The sequence below is a fragment of the Bidens hawaiensis genome, unplaced genomic scaffold, assembly GCF_021521415.1.
Source record: "Bidens hawaiensis isolate Kalapana, Puna unplaced genomic scaffold, B.hawaiensis_p1.1 tig00041101_1, whole genome shotgun sequence".
NCBI classification, from domain to species: Eukaryota; Viridiplantae; Streptophyta; class Magnoliopsida; order Asterales; family Asteraceae; genus Bidens; species Bidens hawaiensis.
Genome location: NW_027497263.1, coordinates 1 through 19874, shown reverse-complemented (window position 1 = coordinate 19874; position 19874 = coordinate 1). Strand labels below are relative to the sequence as shown.

Here is a 19874-nt window from a genome sequence, read left to right as displayed (position 1 = left end):
GAATAATTATGGGTGGAGTCTTGGTTGGTTTGGATGGTTACAACACGAGTTCGGGCCTTAAACGAGCTTAAACGAACCGAAAACGTTAAAAACTGAATTTTTGTTGCTGAAACGGGCTGGGGCTGCTGCGGGCTGGGGCTGCTGCTGCTGCGCAGCGGGTTGAGCCCAGCCTTACGTGTCACGTGAGGTGCGGTTCTCGGCCAAACTTTGCTTTTTGATAATTTTAGTCCCTATAGTTCGTTTTAGGTCGTTTTGAGTACAAAATAAGCGTATTAAATGTAACATTCGCAATTTTTGAAACTCGAAAACCCGATCCATTCAAACCATGAAGCATTGAAAACTTTCTTTTATATTCACAAAGTTATTTAACTGCATACGATTATGCGTGTATATTCATGTACTAAAGTACAAACCCATTTAATGATACATTCTTGCAACGATATAGATATGTACGTTATAAATATTTTCAAAAAACTAAATGATAAGTTTATTATTAGCTTTATATGGAAATTTATAATATATATATATATATATATATATATATATATATATATAGATAGATAGATAAAATTTTATAAAGCTTTTTAGCTTACTTTAGTTTTAAATTAGTTTTGAAAATCTTTTAAAAGATGAGGGACTGAAACCGTCAAGTCATCAAACTTCATTTGAAAGAAAATGAGCACAACTCCCACATCCGTCATCTCTATTATTATTATTATTATTATTATTATTATTATTAGAGTTAATGACCATTTTCGTTCATGTGGTCTGCTACCTTCGCCACTTCAGTCCAAAGTTTGAAATTTTGTCAATTTAGTCCTTATCGTTTTAAACATTAGCCAATTGCGTCCCCCCGTCTAACGGCATGCCATTATGCCGTTAGTTTAAGGGGTATTTTTGTTTTTCTCTTATTTATTTTTTGTTAATGGTCATTTTCGTCGTTGTGGTTTGATACTTTTGCTACTTCATGCCAAAGTTTGAAATTTTGTCAATTTTATTTTAATTTAATTCAGTTTTTTTTTTTCTTTTTCTTTTTTTTTGTGTGTCTATAACCCCTACTTTAATTTTAATTTTAATTTAATATAAGCCCAAGACCATCAAGCATCAACCAAAACATGTCTACATTTACTCTGTCGATAACAATAACCCCCCCTCGTATTTAGTTTCTAGACATTTTGTAAAACTCTCGACCATGGTGGAATTCATTGGTAAAGTGGTCAAGGTAATTCACTGAAACCGTACCATACCGATAAAACTAAAATCGTTTCTTTGGTTAATGCATAATAGTTAGGGTTTAGAGATTAACATATCGACGCAAACATCTTAGTCAAAATCAACATTCGGAGGTCGAATATCCCGCATTTTCATGTTTGCTCAAGAAATCGATACACTAGATAGCATGTGTGTTCTTCAAATCGTGGTGTTGTTTTTGAATTCTTTAAATCGACAACAACTTTAGGGTTGAATTCGACGAATTCAAAAACAATACCACGATTTGAAGAACACACATACGATTAAGTGAATCAATTTCTTGAGCAAACATGGAAATACAGGATATTCGACCTCCTGATATTGATTTCGACCAAGATGTTTGCTACGATGCGTTAATCTCTAAACCCTAACTATTATGTATTAATCAAGGAAACGATTTTAGTTTTTTTCGGTATAGTTCGTTTTAGGTAATTATCCTGACCACTTTACCGATGAATTCCATCATGGATTGAAGTAGCAAAAAAAAAAAAATTAAATTAAACATAAAATTGACAAATCTTCAAACTTTGGACTGAAGTAGAAAAAACATCAAACCACAGGGACGAAAATGACCATTAACTGAAAATAAACAAGAGAAAGACAAAAATACCCCTTAAACTAACGGCATAGTGGGATGCCATTAGACGGGGGGACGTAATTGGCTAATTTTAAAACCATAAGGACTAAATTGACAAAATTTAAAACTTTGGATTGAAGTGGCGAAAGTAGCAAACCACAGGGACGAAAATGACCATTTACTCTTATTATTATTATGCAATTTTGGTTTGTTTTGGAAGCCTCCGATCGTAATTCCTTTTTATTAACCAACCAACTTAATTGCTTCTTGTCACACCCCAACCTAAGCGGAAATGCCGGGGCGTGATCCGATTGCTCACAGCTCGAAGATACTATCATAAATATAAATGACAATTTCTAAATAATTATTTACAAATATTACACACATTATCCAAATATACAAAACAATTCAAATACACAAATATGAGTTCATATAATGATTATCTTGATTATATCCTAAGGTCTTGTCTACGTTTCCAACTTCAATCTTCAGGCAACCTGCATATCCGTAGAAAATGGAGTTTTTGTCAAAAAAATATGTTGAGTGAGTTTACCACCAAGTTTTGACACCAAAATAATGTTAATATGATAAATAAGCAAAACGTAATAAATACAGTAATGAAATCAAACAATAAGCAAATAAGTTATCGATTAAACCATTTCCAAGCGAATCGGGCGTCGGTAAATCAACCATGAGCAAATAATGAGAATAAGACCGTGGCCAAGTGAATCGAGCGGTGGTCAATGAGAATGAGAACCCGATACATGGGGATATGTCAAGCGAATCAATACAATAACACATAAGCATATAACAAGTAGATCTGATTTACCACACACAATTACACATTTGCTATTTTTGATATGTATGTATATATAGATATGTATATATAGTATTATATACGCATATGTCCCCAAAACATTTATAAAAATCGAGTAAAATAGGGGAATGATAAAACTCACCTTAGACGGAAGGCAAGTGATTAATAAATTCGACAACGAACTAATGATTTAAGCGAGTCATCCAATACGCGTCCAACGAGATTAATGATCAGAATCTGAAACTTTGGGATATGAAACTATAATTAAAAAAAACTTAATGCTGTTGGAATCAATCCAAACGGATGAGTAGAACTTTAGTTATGTTGATTTTAATGTTTAAACGAGTCTAGTCTGACCAGAATCCAAACTTCTAGTCGGGAGTCGGGTTTTGGTAAGAACCCTTAGAATTTAATTACGAGAAGAAAAGTCTTCTGGACCGAACGTTGAATCCGTCCAGAAGTATGAGAAAATGATAAGTCAAACTTGTTGACTGTTTTACCCTTAATCGGGTTTTGAAGCAATTGACCAGTCAAGACTCTTCAATCACCGAAATTGATTGAAGGCTATTGACTAGGGAATATTTATGAACGATTTTACAGTTTACAACTTACACAGAAAGTAAAAGAATTGACGAGAAACGGAAGTCAAAGATCCTAAAGCAAGCAAAGTTAACGAACAAGTCTTGAATCTTTAGCGAAGATGCAAAAACCGAAGGGTTAGAGGATGAACAGAGGTAGGTGATGGCTATGGGATGTTCTTTAGGGTTAGATTAAAGTTTACAACAGATGGTTATGTTTTGTTTATATAGGAAAACATAAAACGAACTAATTATGGGCTTTTGGCCCGTTTAGGTAAGTAAATCATACTTTTATGAATAAATCATTGAATATAATCAAAAGATTTGATCTTGGATGAAAAGAAACGATATTATACTTATGTTTCAGTTATAGGATTGTTTCTTGGCCCTTAATTCTCTCTAATATGCCTAAAATAAACGATTTAATACCTTAAACGAGCTAGAAAACGAACTAGAGCATAAACGATATGTGCAGGGAGTTCAAGGAGGCGCGCGACAGGGGTGGGGCTCTGCCCGTGCGGCGCTCCGGGGATGAGGAAGAAAAGTTTCATTTTTTACAAGTTTAGTCCCTATAATTTGTTAATTGAACATTACTTGAACTAGTTTTGGTATAATTTGGTTTTGAACATTGATTGAAGTACAAGGGCCTAAAGTGAACATTAGGAAACTTATTTACTTGAAAATATTGGATTTTTATTAATATTAAAGATCTAAAAATATTTCATGTCGGGTTAAACTTAAACGAATGCGGTTTCGAAAAACCCGAAATGTTACACTTCTTTTGATTCACAATCAAAGCGCAAAATGGTCGTAGCCAAACATGTTTAACCATAAACCAATTGTGTTAATTAACAACTAATTGACAACCAATTCTCGCGTTAACAATCCACGGATGAACCAACCTCAAAATGCGCTACATAAACGATATTAAGTCAATTAAATCAACCCATATCATCCTCTCATAACCATGAAACAAATCCCCATATCAATTATAACCCAGAAGTTGTGTAAGATCAAGTTCAAGTTCGTTTTCAAACTGAAAGCCCTTGGTTACGGTTCTCCTTCGATTCATTATCCTAAACGGTAATTGTTATATGGTTTAGACTCGGTTTTGGACGTCTAACAAAAGCCCTCTGTCAATTTAGAATGATAGAGGGCAATCATGTATTAATTGGGATTTGATGATTTTAGGGTTCTTATGGTTTTGGGATTGTTTCTGCCTGTGCTTTAAATATTTTTAGTTTCATCATTTTAAACAAGTGAGCCACCGGACTAGTTGGCTGGTGCACACTTGTTAAGACTCAGTCACCCAGAGACCCGGGTTCGAGTCCCTGGGCAACTGGCTTTTAATATTTTTTTTTCATCTTTTTATTTCCTTCTTTCTTTTTTATTATAACTATTCATCTTTATATTTCCTTCTTTCTTCTTTATTATAACTATTATCGTATCTTAAAAATAATATTATTTTAATCGTTTAAACGATCCGAACACCAACAAAATTTTAAAATAATATATTCTTTTCTTCATTAGAAATTTTTGTATATAAATATATATATATATATATATATATATATATATATATATATATATACACACGCACACAGACACACATATATAAAAAATTATAAAATCAATATTGTTTCTGACTTAACCTAATTTTATAAATAAATGAATTAATAAATAAGCTAGAAGCGATTTTACTCGTCTAAACATACCTTTCATCGCTAAACTTACAAAATGAGTTTTTTTGGTTTGAGATGTATATAAATAATTCTATGATGCATATATAATAATAAATTAGCAAAATATGGTTCAAAAATCAATAAAAAACTTGTAAGAATATTTTTTTTTATCATTTATGCTTTTATTTCAATTTTATTAAAGTTAATATAAAATATATTTAACGCCTTAACGATCCCAAATCCGTTATAAACCCACGATATCGAGTCGTGTTCGTTTGTATCATTTGAATATTTATTTTAGTTATACCTTTAAACTTAGGACATATCGTCAAGACTTCTCGTGGAACTACCTAGCCTGCTTTACCCGTCTTCTTGTTGTCGCCTTTATTTTGAGATGAGTAATCACATCCCCTTTTTCTTGATTTTGTTTTGGGGACATTATGGGTTCTTAAACCTATTATTATAACGTTATTATACTCAAACCAATTCCATTATTTGCGTGGTTGTGATATCGCTGATTGTTGATTGCTATTGAATTATGTGTTTACTGCTTTATGGTTGGATGGTATCTTATCCTCATCCTCATCCTCATAGTATGATCATACGCCGTCCGAGTTGACATGTCCGAATCTAGTGGCATGTTCGAAAAGACACTTTTGTTACTTTTATTTTATGTTGTTATTGGTTGCGAATTCGTCCAAGTAGACATGTCTGTATTCTAGTGGCATGATCGAAAAGACACTTATACTTGTTAAAATTAATTGATGCTATTCACATACGCAATGAATTGTTTATTTCTCATTATTATTTTATACTTAAACTAAACCGTGGCTACTCGCTCAAACATGTTTTGTTGACAAATTATTTTAACGCATAATGCAGGTTGTTATAAGAAGTTGTTTGAAGTGAAGACATAGATTTGGACTTTAGGATAAAAATTATAAAATTTAAATGTTGTATTAAATTCTTTTCATTTGAATTATTTGTGTACGATTGTTGTGAATAAATAAATTTAAATATTGACACTTATTATTATTATTATTATTAGCGTCTTTGAGCTATGATACAAATATGTCGCGCCCCGGCGTATTTCGCCGTAGGTTGGGATGTGACATTAAACATCGTTAAAGACTTTGGAACGAAATTAATGAAAAGTATGAAGCATGATTACAACATAAAATTCATTGTTTTATTAATATCCAATGATCCGAAAGTCAAAACGGTCGGGTTTACAATAAAAAACAAGTACACGTGCGAACCGGAAATGACGAATGTCACATCGGGGAAGAAGACAAAGACTAGCAACTAGCAAGAAAATAAAAGGATTAAAAACATAGTAAATCTAAGCCAAAATTGAGGATTCGTGAACAACCACCACCAAAATAATTACCCACCTTCGGATTAGAAACTTGCCATGGAGCATATATATAAATTAACGAAGATGCTGTCGAAAGAGGGTGTAAAACTTCTATGAACCTCTGCATGCATTTGGAAGCTTTTCCAACCAAATCAGTTAGTGAAGATCAATTGGTGCGACTGAGATATATTAGGGTTTCAAGTTGGAGCGGCCTAAATCTCAGGGGATAGCACGTACTTATTTGTGGTGAAGACCATGTTAAATTAATAGAAAAGCCCTGTGAGAATGATACATGTCCTAAAGCCTTTTGCTTTATTACGTTAGCAAATATGCATATATTATAGGAGTGAGAATATTATTAGGCCACTTTACTAATTTGGTTGTAGTGTAATAATTGTCAAACTACAACAAATTTGTACTATTGGAGAGTAACTTTTAATTAATAGTATAATTACACTATTTATAAAAATGCCCCTTCGTATTTTTTTTCTTTCACTATGCTTTGGACCCAACAAACTGTTAGTATTTGATCTTTAACACAATAGACGCTAAAATCAAGAAATATCATAATTTTCTTTTTATATTTTTAATATTTTTTATAAAATATGTATCGATCTTAATAATCTTATTATGTAAGCTCGTTTAATAATTGAGCCCGAGCCCGATCTTCACTTATCGATTTCGAGCCGGCTCGCGAGCCTGCTCTTTATATAACTTTTTAAACATATATTTAATAATTATTAATTTATATATATAGTGTTATGAAAAAATAAATAAAAATAACTAAATAATATATATATATATATATATTAATACATAAAATTATAATAGAAAAAAATATATAAAAATAATTATAATTATATAACAAATAATTGATAAATAGTAAACGAACCGAGCTCGAGTTTGAGAATCTACTCACGAGCCGAACTCGAGCTTTGAAAATAGAGCTCGAAACGAGCCAAGCTCAAGCTCAAGCTCTGTATAAGTTAAATGAGCCGAGCTCGAGCCTGGGGTCGGCTCGTTTGTACCCCTAAACACAACTTAGGATATAATAATGCTTAGCTATAAATAAGATAATAGTATACTACTATTAATGGAATCTGGTATAATGCTACATTTATGTATTCTAAAGATAATTGCCTTTTTACGCTTGGTGAGCTGTGAATTATGTGTTGTTGACATGATGTCAATTCTAAAACGAACCAAATGTGGCATGCCTTATGACCAAGGTTGTTGTGACCATGACATGCCATTTAAACCAGTCAAGCAACGTTGTGTGTGTGTGTCCATTTCCATGTAACCTTTAATGTTGCCCATGTAGTAAATTCTTTTGTTGAATTAGTGCTTGAAGAAAATTACATATCATGAAAGACGTTGTTGGCTGGGTAGCGGTGTATTCACCTTACTAATGGCGGAACTTGAATTTTTAAATTGTGGTGGCAGAAAATATTAGAAATTAAACATCAAGTTCTTACGCATAAATAAACAAATTCTTTTCACCCTAAGGTTGTAATTATTTATTCGAGTTGTAACAGGATCACTGCCTGAGATCGAATGCGATTCGAGTTCGTGTACACGCTTCCGCTCGTATATGATATTAATATAAAATAATTATATTAAAACCGTACACGTAGGGTCGTTTGGGTGGCTGGCGTTACATACTGTATACAACCAACGTCCAGACATCAAATACCACAAAAATAGACATTTAATTTCTTGGTCAATCTATGGACTTTCTATTTAAATCTTCAAAACTGTATCAAGTTGTTTTTATTTTAGTATTACAAAAGTGTCAATGAAGGGAATAAGAGTGATCATGACCAAACTTATACTTAGCTTCCTTGTTATACTATATGCATTAGTAAGTTATACCACTGCGGCAGACACCATGTCCGCAAACCAAACTATTAGATACAACGAGACCATTGTTTCGGCACAAGAAACCTTCGTACTTGGTTTCTTTCGCCCAGGTAAGTCATAGAATATTTATGTGGGAATTTGGTACAAGAAAATACAAAACCGAACCGTTGTATGGGTAGCCAACAGGAACACGCCCCTCACAAATACCTCGTGTGAGCTAACTCTCACCCTTCAAGGAGTATTAATTATCCGGGATGCCTCCATGGGCAATGTCATATGGTCATCAGGAAACTCGTCGTCAGTTAAAAATCCGACTGGTCAGCTTCTAGATTCTGGCAACTTTATAATTCGCGAGGAAGGTGATGAGGGCATGAATCAAGAAAACCCCATATGGCAAAGTTTATGACCGACACAATACTTCCTGGAATGAAGCTGGGCAGAAATTTGGTTACTGGGATTGAGAGGCACCTCACGTCGTGGAAGTCCCCCGATGATCCTGCTTTCGGCGAGTTTACTTCTAGGATTGATACAAGAGGCTACCCTCAGCTGATCCTATGGAAAGGCCAGACAGTAATGTTCCGGGCAGGTCCATGGACCGGACTCAAGTTTTCAGGAATTTCTAATTTGAAGCCCAACCAGTTTTACAACTACACCTTTGTTCTTAACCAGACCGAAATTTACTATCAGTATAATCTGATAGATACTTCAGTTATTACCAGGCTGGTGTTACAACCAAATGGTGGTGCAGAGCGCCAATTTTGGATTGATAGCAAACAACAATGGAGCGTTTATTTGGCCCGAGAAAATGAACTATGTGACCAATTTGCGGTATGTGGGCCATCTGGGAGCTGCAGCATTGGCAAGTCCCCAGCTTGTGAATGTTTGAAGGGGTTTGAACCCGCATATCCTGAGCAGTGGACGATTACAGACTGGTCACAAGGGTGTCGACATACTATCCCTTTGGATTGTGACCCTGGGGAAGGGTTCAACAAGTATACGAATTTGAAGTTACCCGACACTCAGGAGTCATGGTATAACCTGACCATGACCCTTGTAGAGTGTGAGAGTATGTGTAAAAGAAATTGTTCATGTACTGCTTACGCAAATTCGAACATATCTGGGAGTGGTTGCATACTATGGTTTGGTGGCCTAATTGATATCAGAACATTTGCGGAAGGCGGGGACACTATTTATATACGATTGTCAGCTTCTGAGTTAGGTAATTCGAAAACAACGGCTTTATTTTCTTTGCTATATTTAGAGCCAAGGGTCTCATAGGGATCGAGCAGCCTCTCGATCTATCTATCTTTGGAGTGAGATTTTACTGAGTAAATTTGTTTGTTTCCAATAGTCATAATTATATGTCTAAATGTTAATATGATTAAGACTTTATGTTTTGGCACAGACTCGGCGAATTACAGTAGAAGGTCAAATGAAGTGATAAGTGCACGAAGAAGAGTGAGAGTAATTGTCCCTATCGCAATTGCGGTTTTTGTCATACTAGTTTCAATGTGCTTATTTTATCGCTTGTATATGAAGAAGCAACAACATCAAGGTATTCCTCTACTTATGAATCGCATATCATAGTTATATTAGAAGCAGTGTATAGAAGTTCTGGTTTATTTTAGAAGTAGTGAAGCTATCTCCTTCACAGGGATAGACGGAAATGAAACGCAACATGATCCGGAAAATAGAAGTGATGATAATTTGGAGCTACCAATCTTTGGCTTATCTACAATACATAAAGCTACCAACAACTTTTCAATGAACAACAAGCTTGGAGAGGGCGGTTTTGGACCTGTTTACAAGGTATTATATCATTCCATTGCCAATTCTATGTGGTGAATGTGGTGTGCATGTGTTACTAGCTATAAGATGATTTGTACCTTAAGTGAAGAATATCTGCATTCAAATCAAAATTGTTGCAACATGATTCTGTAACACAAATCTTTTTTACTCTAAGGACAAGTCGCACATGTTGGCCTAATAATCTTTTATGGGTCATTAAGTATTTATTTGTTTTCGTTATCTAATTTAATCTAATCTAACTATTATATTAAAGCAATACATAGTTCCACATGGAATTTAATTAAGCTATCCACATAGGATTCCATCTCAACAATTTCCAAAATTATAATTTGCATCTAATAACTTATTTAATTTTAATACTATTATCATTTATATAATTACTAACAAAGTTACATATATAACTTTAAATGTTATATTCATTGAGGTTTTTATAAATTTACGAATTATAAAATTTTATTTATCATTATTTATATCTTATTAATCCATAAGCTATGCTATTATGTCTATTATTAAATTTAATTTTTTGTTGCAATTTTTTAACCACCCGTGTATTACACGGCCTATATCCTAGTTAAACATTATAACTACGAACAATATTTTGGCAAAAGACAAAGTGAATTAAGGGATCTATTGACATTGGCATATAAATACAAAGTGAATTAAGGGATACCGAATATAATCACAATAAATGTGAAATACAAAATAATAGATTCCATAATTGTGAAGGAGACTAGTTCAAAATAGCTTGAATGGCCATGTAATCCGTTTATGGGCCGATGAGAGCCGTCTATGAGAAACGGTACAAATTTTTGGGCTGAACGCAAGAAAATATTTCGGTTTTGAATAGGGTTTTTTTATTTACTTTAAGCAATTAAATTTTTAAATAAGCTTATTGGGTTATGATTTGGGTTGTACAAATTCTTTTTTATAAGAATTGGTTTAAGTGAATTGAATAATTGAGTGTAAATATCAAGGAGATATTTTTTTCAATATATATAAGCTTGATAAATTATTCTTTAAAGATATATAGAAGGTTTTTCCTATCATATACTTATATTTAAAAGTTACGTCTCAGGGTGTACTAGAAGACGGACAAGAAATAGCAGTGAAACGGCTAGCAAGGACATCCACTCAAGGACTTCAAGAGTTTAAGAATGAAGTCATCTCGATATCTAAACTACAGCATCGGAATTTGATTAAGCTCTTGGGTTGTTGCATAGATAGAGCTGAAAAGATGTTGATTTATGAATACATGCCAAACAAAAGCCTTGATTTCTTCATATTTGGTAAATGGAATGATCAAAATAACATAGAAAACTATCAAATAAACAAAGTAAATTAAATTCAAATTATTCACAGATAAATCTCAAGGTGAACTTCTTTATTGGCCTACACGTTACCACATAATCATAGGAATTGCGCTTGGACTTCTATATCTTCACCAGGATTCTCGGCTCAGAATTATACATAGAGATCTCAAAGTCAGCAATATTTTGCTTGACGCAAATATGAACCCGAAGATCTCAGATTTTGGCTTGGCTAGAACTTTTGGAGGAAATCAGATTGAGGCAAACACAAAGAAAGTGGTTGGCACATAGTGAGATTTATCTACCGTAACCTCATTCCAAATTCTTTTGTTTAATGTCTTAAATTAACTTGATTCCACATATTGGCTACATGGCGCCGGAATATGCAGGAGGTGGTATCTTCTCAATAAAATCAGACGTATATAGTTTTGGCGTATTATTGTTGGAAATCGTGTGTGGGGAGAAAAATAAAATGTTAGCTCACAAAGAAAAATGGAACAACCTTGTTGGACATGTAAGTTTTAGCCTTTTAATTTTATAATGAAAAATTGTATAACATGGTAAAACCTAAAAACTTTGTTGGTTTGATGCGTAAGATATATGGAAATATGTCTCTGTTTAACTTTCCGTCAAACTCTCCGGTGAGCATTAGCGACGTTACACGTAAGTGGCGACTAGGTAGCGATAGCAATGAGGAAACAGTGACAGCATATTAGTTCCGATTTGTTGCCACTACGTGAAAACAAAGATAAATTTGCATAAGAGTTTGTTATTAATCAAATTAAACTCAAAAACACATTAAAACAATCATTTTCTTATTAAAAACCGTCTTACATTACATAAATTCTGCAAGCCCAAGATTGAAACAAGTGGCAATAGCATTAAGTAAACGAGTGGCCGAAGCTTGAAATTAAACGAGATAGAAACGAGTGGCCAGAGATTAAAGGGACGGATGAAGGCGGACGATGGTCCCTATGGTGGTGGTTCGTTGGCTAGAGTACGGTGGTGGTTGACGCTACGGTGGTGGGATGGTGGTACACTGGTCGGAGCTACGGTAGTGGTTGACACTACGGGATGATTCGAGAAAAAGCGGTGGGTTGGTTGATCAAAGAAGTGATGAGAAAGCCACTAATGTTGAAACCCTTGGATCATTTTTTATCAACGTGAATAAGAGGATAATAAAATGTCGGGATCAATTTTTAGGAGAATGAAGAAGAAGTGTCAGCTAGCAATAGCAACCCCTGGATATCTTTTAATCAAGGGTTAGGAGCAACCCATGTAGTAGCACACATATCAAATTTTAGTGGCGACGTCTATAGCGGCGATAAGGAGCAATAGCCGCTAATGCTCTATTTCTTGTATTGAAATTAGAAAATTTTTATTAAAAACCTCACAAAAACTTAGTTACCAAAATAGCTATGAGATTATAGTTGGTTACTCTTTTAATGCAGTTTGTCCATTAAAATAACAAAACATGTGGCTAATGTACATTGTCCTTGACAGGCATGGGAACTCCATAATGAAGGTAAATCTTTGCAATTAGTCGCTAAGTGTCTTGGTGAATCTATCAATGCATCTCAGGTTCTACGATCAATCCATGTTGGCTTGTTGTGTGTTCAGCGTCACCCTGAAGATAGACCAACCATGAGTAATGTGATCATGATGTTGGAGAGTGAAGGTACGTTGCCTTCACCCAGTGAACCGGGATTTTACGTTGGACACATGAAGCAAGATAATACTCAATCCTCAAGCTCGTATGGAACAAGTTCTAGCAATGCACTCAGCATTACAACATTGAGTGGTAGATAAAGTGAAAGTGGTGTTAGCGGGAGTAATTTAAATGTATTTGTTGTTGGTTTCCTTTTTATCACGTGAAGAATAAAGAAGATATCAGTCATTTATAGGACCAAGTCTTTAGTTTCAGTTTGATTTCATCTTATTTCTAATTTGTTACAGTTGAGTTTTTTCGTTATGTTAACGTTGTAATTGAGGCTACATAAGCCGTAGTTGTTTATCAAATAAATCATCAACTTTTAATTCCTAATCTTGATATTTTCTTTTATCTATTATTCAACCTCATTCATTCTACACAAAACCCTACCCTATATAAAACTCTAAACCTAATTCATCTCTGATCCAACAAAGTGGTATCAAAGCCACACTTCGTGATTTGATTTAAAGACTCTTGTCGGTTACTTGATTCTGTCGTTCGTTAGTCCACATGAGAAGCACCTAGGCAATGACAAATGTTGTATCATCCCCTACCCATCTTTAAAAGTGAGAGGTATGAATTCTTGAATATTAGAATGAATACTCTCTTAATTTCACATGATTTGTGGGACACAGTCATCAATGGGTTTAATGAAAAAGATAATGATCAACCAAGATTGAAGAAAAATAGAAGATGCAAGGTCTCTCTCAAAAATTTATCAAGATGTGCATGATGATGTATTTTCTAGAATTGCACCAGCTTTAATGATGGTTGCGTATAATTCATATATTTTAGTGTGTTAAATGTTTAGTTTAGTAAGGTTTTCGTGTGAACTGTGGTACTTCAAGCGTGCTTTCGTATTTCAGGTGTATGAACGCTAATGATGCTAATTTGGACTAGTTACGAGCTTTAAATGATGTCTTGGGATGGTCGAGAGTAACAAGCACTCGGTTCAAGGTTTAAACAATAAAAATGAAGAAACGTCTCTGTCCTCCGAGCCACGTTACTCTACGCGACTGGTTAAAGCCATCTCCTTTGTGCTACATGAGGGAGCCATATGACAAAACCAACTAATTTTTCATTCGCGTTGCACAAAGGACCAACCAGGAAACCATCTCGCAATGTGACGGTGTTAAAAACGGGAAATTTAACCTAATGGTGATAAAACTATTTTCAACCCCCATGATGTGCTAAAAGTAGTTATTAATTTATTAACTAAATAAATGCTAATATAGACACTAAGTAATAATTCTAGACTCCTAACTTAACTAAAACTACTAACCGGCAAGTGAACCGATCGACTCTAGTACAGCTAAGTAAGTCCGGATATCGAACCCATAAGACTCTTTAAATTACGTTAACTAGCTAAATTTAGACTTAACTACAGACACTACTATTTATTTATTAGTATTGGGGGGTTTTATTAAAAACTAATATTTAACTAATATTAAATTAATCACCAAGACTTAAAGACGACTTAAACCTAGACTTAATTCAAATGATGACGAACAACCACCTAGGCTAGAATCCCTAATGTATCAATTATCAAATAGTTGGAAAATGCATGTTATGGAACTGGGATCGTAAGATAGACGCTTAAAAGAAAACCCAAACAGGACCCCTGACCCTTCTCAAGAAGACACCTATGGATTTCTATTAAGTTCTTAAAAACACTAGTTTAATTAGACTCGTTTACGGTCACTAACTTATTTTATGACAAGTACCTCTATAAGAAATCCTACCTTACCGTGTGGAAATCAAAGGTAGTTTAAAGTATTCACTCGACTAGATAAACAAGGCTGGAAAATCAAACCTAGTCGGGCTCCTTACGAAGAACTAAATCTAGCAATCTTAAACAACCAAGACTTATCATATAATCTATCACCTCTCAGCTATTTAGATTAGCGGCACACTTAGGTCTATTTGATTTATTAATATTTTTCCTATGGCTTTATTGCAAATCAACCATAAATTAGTAAAAAACACACAGTATATAACCTAACAGAATCCTATCATATGACAGACAATCACCAAGGAAACTGTGAAACAATAAAACTCGTCAAAAATCCTAAGCACACATATGCATCGAATAAATAACAAGAAACCTCTTGATCATAAACCATAACAAAAGCAAAGTCCAAACTAAAATCCAACATCAACAAAAGTTCATCATAAACCTAGGTAGTTTGAGGGTTTTGCCAACAACCATACTAATGAACAAACCAAAATAAATAAATTCAAATAATGAGTTCATAACGAAAACAATAAATTCGAATAGAATAATAATGATTTCTGGATGAGTAGGTGTTGAACCCGAAAGCTCTCTGCTCGAACCAACAACTTTTTCTCTTCTCCTTTTTGCCTTTTTTTCGAACACCCAACTTTAGACTTGCGGCTGTCTTTTTATTAATCGAAACACCAGTCTATTTTTTTCACTTTGTGAGTTGGGTTTTTCTCTAATTCTTCCTTACGGCTGCTTTTCCCTTTTTTCTTCGTCCGATCAGGGGTAGCACTGTAACACCCCGGCTAAAGCTGAAACGTCTGAGTGTGACTTACAAATTGCTCTTGACACTATTAGGTGACCATAATAACATTATTTCATTTAAATAATCATGTAACACAAGTTTATCAAATAATACAAGTTGAAACAATAAATAAATGATAAGTTGTTCTTTGAATATCCTATAGGCACACTATGTGTCTTCTAACTTTCATCCTCGTATCTTTACACCTGTAACATATGTATAAAATAAAGTCAGCTATGAACATAGCTGGTGAGTTCCCACAGTTTTATATACATAAATAAAAATCATACAATTCATGGACAAGTGGTAAACGAGCAAACAAAGCCCTTTCCAATTGGTATCAACCAACGTACTTGGGTATTCGCGCAAGTAGGTCCTTTCCAATTGGTAACCACCAACGTACTTGGATAATGAGGCCCCTTTCCACTCGGTACAAATGGACCGGAGTGCAAAGGGGAGCGTATGATCATACCTAATGAGGCTTCGCAACGTGCAAGTAATATTCGTGCAAGTAATTCAAGTAACACACAAGTCCATATACGAATTGTAGTTTTGTAATAGAAGTAACAACACTTGAATTTTTAATATGGATACATATGCTACCCCAAAACAATAAAACATTAAAAAGGGGTGGTGAAAAACTCACATTAATGAAAACCGAAAGCATGACAACGAAACCAAAGCGACCAAAAGTGCGTTTAAGAATCCGAAATGATTGAACCTCTCGAGCTATAAATAAAATAAGTACGAATATTTATTTAATAATTAATTTACATAATTTTTATTTAATTTATAAAGGCTTTTATAAATTTATTTTGATTTTTAATTGATTAAAAAAGATAAATTAATTATTAATAACTGAAAATATTAAATCAAAAGAATATGTGGCTGACCCGGGTTTCAAACCTGGGTCTTGAGGTTTACGAGTTTAGTGTGTAGCCAGTTGAGCTGGATGGAACATTCATTTAGGTTTGGTTATTCATATTTAAATATACTATTAAATGTAAACTGATTTTAATAATAATAATAACTAGTACTTTACCCATCCGGTGGACGGGTACATTAATGCGGGAATGTGATAATAACATTAATTCAGTAAGGGGACAACGTGTTCTCGGGAGGTGTTCGGTGCCAAACTTAAAAAGGTAACACAGAGTTAATTTAAAAAAAAGCAACAAACATGCATACATTTTTTTAAGTCGGAGAATGTGAAATCTAACCTGTTGACCTAAGATATGTGTTAACAACTCTTTGTCTCTAGGATTGGAATTTAAATAAGTTAAAATCATTGTTAAAATACTTTCAAAAAGGCGACAACTTTTCCCACTAACTGCTGCTCAGCTGTAATGTGGTTTCCATAATCCATACTATGTAAGAATTGATGTAGCACGTTGTAGGATATATCACCCGTATGAGTTTAAAGGCGTGGCCTGCATGAGATCATATGCATGTTGTCAAGTCCCGGCTAAACAAAATCCATAAATGATATCACTCTAAATAATTCTATAACATATACATCCAAAACCATACCACGTCTACTTGAAGAGCTGTATCATTATGCACTGAAGTTCCCGTTATTTCAATTAAGAGCAGAAGTATTTGAACTATAAGTTACATCCTTCAATCCCCTTTCTGCAATGTAGCTTTTGTAACCCGAGCTCAATCCACCCTAGTAAAATACCTAAACTATAAGATGTATACAATCACAAGTGCAATATTATAAAATATTGTACCTTGAGAACAATCATAAGTTAAAAGATGGCAATAAATGATGGTGGCTCTCTTCCTTGATGTGCCTGACCCTACAGAAAGAAAGATACTGTTTATAAAGAAATAATAATTTGTATTCAACACTCCAAAACACTTTATTTTAAAATTATGGTACCTGCGCTGCTTTGCACTTGAGAGATTTGAACATTGATGAAAGAACCTGGATACGGATCTAGATCTTGATAACAACGATACACATGTTGATTGATATATGATTAAGCTGGAATACGTTATGGAGAGGACAATTTGACAGAGTAACGAGAAAGAATGATCACTGAACTAAAAACTTATGTTTCTTTAATAAGTTTGTAGGTTCCCAGCCGGATCTACACGAGATATCGCGTTCTACGTAGGTGCGGAATCCCTACGTAAGACGTTACGAGCGTAGAAGACGATACGATTAAACACGTTACAATAAACACAAACACGTTATATTGCAACCGTAAACACGTGATACAAAGATCACCAAATACAGACTCTCTCTAACTCGTTCTCTGAATAATAAACTGAATTCGTTGGAGTTTTTTTTTTAATAATCCGTAACCTAAACAGCTTATATAGACACGACAACTTCGCCTGGCATGTTCAGGCGAAGTTGTCCCTAACTTCGCTTGTCTAACAAGTTCGCCCATATCAGCGAACTTGTTAGCAACTTCGCTTACATACCAAACATAAATCTAACTAACACGATTACAGACACTTGACACTGAACTACTGACATCTTGCACCAACAGACTCCCCCTTGGCAGTAGCTTCAACTCTTTATCTTCAAACACGTATCTTGTAATCTTCAACGACCTTGCATCTTCATCTTCAAGCATGAACTCCTTCGCGTACACAAACTGATACAATTCTTTGATATTTCTTCGCTTCGTCTTTCCAAGCAGGAATATAAAAGATTTTCTTCTCATTCAGCACCTGCAGATCAGCTTGCGACAAGTTCACTAGATGCATCGGATCATAAACTCTTAGCAGCTCTTGTTCATCTTCGTCTTCCATCACTGCTTCAGCTGTTTCACAATCAACATACCACCACTTTAGATCTTTGAGCACATCCTTGGGCATCTGTTTCATCGGCACTTCTTTAAGGCACCGGATCGGCTTATACTTCATAATCATCCAAGGTTTACCATCTGCTCTCAATCCACGATCTTTGTCTTCGATAAGTTTTCCCTTTTGTGGTTTCAACAACTCAAACTTGTTCTCTTTTATACTTTCCTTCCAAACAATCTTCCCAATAACTCTAGCCATATTATCATCACTTCGGTTTATCAATCCCAATCTGGCTAAGTCTTTCACTTCACATTCTGGCAGTGTATTCAACGATCTTAAAAGTCTTTTGAAGTACTGAACACCATCATACCTCTTAATAACAAAGAGCCTCAACTGCTCATCGTATATCCAGCAAATAATCCCTTTTCTCGATTCAGCATAGCCTCTAATGTTGTAAGTCTTCTTAAACATAGTAGGGACCGCTGGTTTCTTCGTTTTGACGAACCACTGAGCGTAGCCTTCTTTCCATCTAGGCTGCTCTTCCCATTCCGTCTCATCACTTCCAATCTGTTGACTCATATCTGCCTTATCTACTTCTGGTATCTCATGCTCCACATTCTCCTCTACTATCTCTCCCTCTTCAATCTCATTATCAATAACTATCTCTTCACCAATCTTCTCTATCTCATCACTCTGTAGTACATCATCATCACCAACCAACTCATCATCCATCTCCTCTACGTCCACTACCACCACATCATCATCACCAGCTGCAGTTGTCGACTCCCCCTGAGTTGTGGAAGTTCCAAGAGCTTGATCAGTTCTTGGCAACTCACCACCTGCATCTTTCGACGCATTGGGATCATCGTCTCTATCATTTCGTCTCTTGGTCCTCAACTCATCGCCTTTACAGCTCGTCTCCCCCTGAGATGCCAAGAAGTCCTTCAGAGCATCTATGATTTTTCCATGTTCTACCAGCAGGGACGACTGCATCTGATTCTCTGCAACTAGGCGTTGAATAGCCTGGGTCTGGATAAGATTTATCCTTGATTGTTCTGCCACGACCCGTTCAAGTGTTGCTATTCGTTCAGAGTCTGATAAGGTTGCATCGAAATCGAACCTCATATGTGATATATCTTGAGTGTACTGAGGAGGGATTTCCGATGTCACCGGGACCTCAGAAGTAGAAATAGACGTAACCGCAGGTGGTATTGTCACCGATAACCCTGCAGTGGCCACAACAGTCGACTCAATAAAGCGTGCCACGACCTCCGTTGGAGTAAGAGTTGGAGGCGGCAACGAGACAATCTCAGGAGCCGATAGTTGGAAAGTAGTGGGTGGGAGGCCAAATGTAGATGAGGTAGCCACCACGGGAACATCCGTAGCGCTTGGCCTTGTAACCTGTAATGTTGAGGGAACCATTGTCATACTGGATAGTGTGGGTGGGGTGAAACGTACCACCCTCGAGCTCTCACCAGCTCCAGAACCTGCACCTATCCGTTCCCTTCTTGATCTGCGTATTAACTGTTGTACCTCTTCCTCATAGTCTGACTCGCTGTCATCATCAGTTCTCTTTCTCTTCCCATGTAGTCTTTCTCGAGTTACCATAATCCTTCTTGCCTCAGCCACTTCATCAT

At 35.2% G+C, this 19874-nt stretch overlaps 1 pseudogene; it reads left to right on the top strand.

Annotated features, from left to right (window-relative positions):
• The first annotated feature begins 8057 nt into the window (after window positions 1-8057).
• On the top strand, window positions 8058-13047 carry LOC143592625 (G-type lectin S-receptor-like serine/threonine-protein kinase At4g27290; annotated as a pseudogene).
• The last annotated feature ends 6827 nt before the right edge of the window (window positions 13048-19874 follow it).